Genomic DNA, 5,281 nt, shown 5'->3' on the forward strand with positions numbered 1-5,281 from the left:
TAACGCATCTTCTCATGATTGCATCTATCGATTATTTCACGAAAGAAACATCTATGCAGTTTTGGGGTTTGTCGTGAAGTTCGTAGGAATCGATCATGAACTTGATGCCATATCCAAGAAAGGTGAGGCTGCTTCGCGTGCGAGTCGTACTTTGGCGAGCGGTAGTTACGCCGATTGATTAGCTGCTTTTTTATTTGTATCACTACCATTGGCTTCATGTGGATGTAAAAAATAAGTTTTGTATTGGTATCGTTCTTAATTCTCAAGAGCAAATCGGAGAGTATGTTGTCAATGTGAACAAATTGTACTACACTCCTGAGTGGTTTCCTGATAAATCTCAGTTTGTTCGTAATGGGCAGATGATCTTTTTTGTAGTAATATGTATTGAAGATTTATAGATGGAAATGTGTATATCATTAGGTGATTTGTTAACAATTTAGATTTCTGTTGCAAACAATTATGTTTCATCTTTTTTTCATTTACTATACTCCAAATTTGAAGGTTGATATTATACAAATTTTACCAAATTAACAAATATTGGTTGTGAGAAAATTTTCAGTATGTAACAATCACGAACATTAGGAAGCAATTCGTGGAAGGCAGCCCTCACGGTCTAGCTCGACAAGATTAGGTTTTTAAGTTATAAAAAATGTTCTCTTGTGCTGGTGTGGTTTAATGACAGTGTGGTGGGTGAGCTCATCGCCTTGAGGTTAACCACGTTCAGACACGTTGCGACTAGGTGAATGTCAACAACGGCGGGAAGAAGGCTAACTACGAGACGGATTGATTACCGTGTTCAAGTGGATGAAGCAGATTGTCTGTGCAGTGATGGGTTGTGATGTTATTATTTTTCTCCCGTTGCAACGCACGGACATGTTTACTAGTCTCTCCCTAATAATAAAGCACGGATTGAGTCTCTGGATTCATCGTCACGCACGTTTTGCAAAAAGGCCCTTGTAATTTCGTCCATTTTTGGTCTCACCGTCAAACGCCCGTCCGTATGGTTCGCCCTGTACGTTACGCTCGATGTAGTACTAAAGGAACGGTTCGTTTTTGCCTCCCTATGTAGCACGTCCACCTGGCAGGGCGCGGAGAAGAGAGAGAGAGGGGAGAGGGGGGATCAGAAAGACAAGAGCAAAGGGAGTGGGAGAGAGGCGCGACGGCGGAGCACACTCACCTCGCCGGTCCCCCGCTGGGAGACGATGAGCAAGGGAGGGGAGATTGAGGATGAGGGTGCGGGCGGCGAGGCCGAGGTGGAGCCAGGTCGTAGGCGGCGCTGGAGGGATAAAAGGCCGAGCGATGGCGAGCTTGTGGAGCGAGGAGATAAGGACGCACTGCTCGCTGGGCTGGGCTAGATTAGATGCTGCTTTTTTTAATCAAAGATGGCCGCACCGATTAGAAGCTGTTGGTGTCGCTCTACAATTTCTTCTTTTTTTTTGGATCGAGGAGTACTATTAGTTGGTTGCTACTCCCTCCATTTCAAAATATAGTGCGCCCGCGCTTTCTGAGGTCCAACTTTGACCATAAATTCAACCAACGAGACCAACTGCGGCGGGAGAAAAAATTATATAATTGAAAACTTCTTTCGAATACGAATTCACTGATATAATTTTTGCTCCCGCCGCAATCGGTCTTGGTAGTTAAATTTACGGTCAAAGTTGAGGCACGTGGATAAAGGAAGCACTACATTGTGAAATGGAGGGAGTATTTTTTTGTAGGACCATTGTTTTTTTTAACACTGAAGAACCATGGTTTAATGTTAATGAATGCATTAGTGTTTACAGTAATTAAAATACGTGTGACGGAAATATTAGAAAGAAATATTTATTAAAGGAAAATGATATTTGAGGCTCTATTGTGGACTAGCTGATCATGGTTCTTCAAGAAATATATCTTGGGATTGATTAGAAACGATATTTCTTCTGGGTGCCTCAATCCTGGTCCTCCATGAGCCCTGATGATGGCGTCGAGGAAAGTGGTTGCGTTGGCGCGGTCGGTGTGCTCCTATTGCTGACCACACCATATGAACAAAAGAGCGCCAATCAATGTAAACACTTTATTGTCTAACCGGTCATCTTATCTTCAAAGTGGGCAAGTATGAAAATGAATTCATGATAAGACGAGGAAGAATATATATAACGGATAGAGAGATATAGCTTAGTACTTTCCAATATCACGCGAACTTTGAAATTTATTTTATGCCCGTTGCAACAAACGGGCTCTTTTGCTAGAACACTTCTACCAATAATGTGCGCGGGTAATCAGGGCCTAAAAATGATGGTGCTATATCAGTTCCATTTGTTCACTAAGAGACAAATACGCAGATAGCTGGACCCCGGTTATGGAATATACAAGACATAGAAGGAACCCAGTTTCGTAAAAACCAAAAAATTGTTTTCAATTTGTTGATTCAATAGAAGCCCAAAGAGTTGCATATGGTACCCAATGTCAAAACAAGGCCTCATTACACCTATTGCTAATCCTAACTAGAATGTAACGACGTAGGGATTTCTATTTAAACATAGTATCATGTTTTCATAGGCTCAAATGACCCCTTCTCATAATAAAAATGTGCACGGTCTGGTTCGGTATGGAATGAACTTATAATCTGATGACCGAGTCGTTTCCATGATTATAAGTTCATAATGCTAGCGCCCATTCCGTACAAATTATATTTCATTTCCCGCTTTGAAATTGCATTGTACATCTTGATAAGTAACTTTAGTAATTTGGTTTTGCATAGATTTATAAAAAGATTTGCTCACATTAAGCATCATGTGAGCCGTAATTATGCATTTCGAAGAAGTTATTTTCTTGGAAAGCAAAGGTAGTAGATTTGATCCAAACCCAGTAATATAAATTTCCTCAATTGCTTGTGCAATATATGGAAGTGGCATATATTTGATTGATAATCAGGTGAAAACTTTATAAGACAATGTCACATGTATATCCAAATTATATCATTTTCTATCTTTTTAAGGATCGGCATTGCATGCCAGCAGTTTCACACCAAAGTGAAGATAAGGGAAGCAAAAGCAGACTATGCACGACGAGGTAAACTATCGAGTACCACACAAACTCTTAACTTTTTTATAATGTCCATTGCAAAACAAGGGATATTTTGCATGCACGATTTTTATGAACAACTGATGTGTTTTGCACATAATCGAATACACATCAACTTTTCTCCCGTTGCAACGCACGGGCATTTGTGCTAGTCTCCTTAATAATAAAGCACGGATTGAGTCTCCGGATTCATCGTCATCCTCTATTTTTTTTACTTCTTGCGTACGTAATTTTTTTGAGCGTTGTCGTTGAGCGTGCGCCCTACGGTGCGTTTTTTTTTGGGCCTGCATCCATCCGCCCCGCACCCGCTTGGGCCTCATGAAGCCGGCCCACCTACACCAGGAAAGGCAAAAAAACAGTGGCAAATTGTGTCGCTACCGGATCAAACTCACAACCTCGTAGGAAATTTCTAAGGCTGCAGCCAACCGAGCTAGAGAACGTTTCTGTTTAGTACCACATCGCTTTAGTACATCGCATATCACCAGTTAAAATATATGTGTAAAAACTGCACCTACGTGGAACCTGGCTGCTCGATGGATTATATTGCCGCAATGAGAAAACGCATGCACACAAATTGGCCCAATGACTCTGCATCTCTCAGAAAAATAGAGAAATACAGGAAGGGTAAGTCAAGCAAGGATTGAGAATTGTTGGGAAAATTAGGGACAAAAATATAAAAAAGGTAATTCAAGGAAGGATTGAAAATTGAGGACATAATAAAGGAAGGAACGGGAATTGAGGAAAAAGTCAATAATATAGGCTGAGAGAAATAATAAAGGAAGGAACGGGAATTGAGGGAAAAGTCAATAATATAGACTGAGAGAAATAATAAAGGAAGGAACGAGAATTGAGGAAAAATTGTGCCAAATTTCCATGATATCCGTATGTGGAGGCTAATCTTCTATTTAAGTGGTGGGCTAATTAAACAGATTCCTAAAGGAACGAGAATTGAGGGAAAATTGTGCCAAATTTCCATGATATCCGTACGTAGAGATTAATCTTCTATTTAAGTGGTGGGCTAATTAAATAGATTCCTAAACTAGGAGCCACCCATGCCTATACGTGGTGGCTGCTATTTAGACAGATTGCTAAGACTGAATAATAATATTGAAAGCGCCAGTGTAATGCCGGGAATGAATATATGTTCAAACTTTAAGAAAACTTCATTGGATGTTTTTTTTCTCCATTGCGTCTTTGGTATGACCGAGTCGACCAACAGATGCCGGTCATTGACATGCTCCTCTGCTAGACATCGTCACGTAGAAGCCAGCCTCACTCAGCCCAGTGCCACCAGTCACAACACATGAGGAGTCGGACTCAAATTTCATGGTGTGTCCAACACGAACTACTCGATTTTCCCTACTATATTAGCCGAATGATAATAATTCTTTGCCCAACGTTCTTAGTCTAGCCGAACACGAAGGATGCTAAACCATCCATTTCTTGGGCCTGGCCAACCTTGCTTAGTAACAATTGGCAGGGCAGCTATCGACGACGAGGGTGGAAAAGTGGATAAGTGGAAACTTGATTCCAGTGTCATGTTCAAATAGAGAACGCCGACCTAAGGGTAAGGTCTTACTCATGTTTATTTGGTTAGGGGCATGGAGGTGAGGTCTTACGCTATGCTCAATTGGTTGAGTTAGAACTTGTGGTGTTTGTTTTTTCCCGTTGTAACGCACGGGCATGTTTGCTAGTAATAATAATAATCTATCCCTAATAATAAAGCACGGATTGACTCCGTGGGTTCACCGTCACAATACGCTTTCTTCCTATGAATTTACGTTTTCAATTTGAATTTAAAACATATACGCGAGATGGTACTATACTAATTTTTTTGCACATTGTGTTCCTGAAAAAACGATTGATGAGCGCTATGTGTGGTATGCGTCCCACCTGGGCCACGAAGTCTTATTGGGCCTTGGCTGGTCTTGCTCCACTCCATCAGCAGATCGTTAGAGAAACAACCTAAAAATAACCCTAAACCCTGAACGCCAATACGAATGATAATAATTCTTTGCCCAACGTTCTTAGTCTAGCCGAACACGAAGGATGCTAAACCATCCATTTCTTGGGCCTGGCCAACCTTGCTTAGTAACAATTGGCAGGGCAGCTATCGACGACGAGGGTGGAAAAGTGGATAAGTGGAAACTTGATTCCAGTGTCATGTTCAAATAGAGAACGCCGACCTAAGGGTAAGGTCTTACTCATGTTTATT

This window comes from Triticum dicoccoides, chromosome 5A, assembly GCF_002162155.2.
Source record: "Triticum dicoccoides isolate Atlit2015 ecotype Zavitan chromosome 5A, WEW_v2.0, whole genome shotgun sequence".
Lineage (NCBI taxonomy): Eukaryota > Viridiplantae > Streptophyta > Magnoliopsida > Poales > Poaceae > Triticum > Triticum dicoccoides.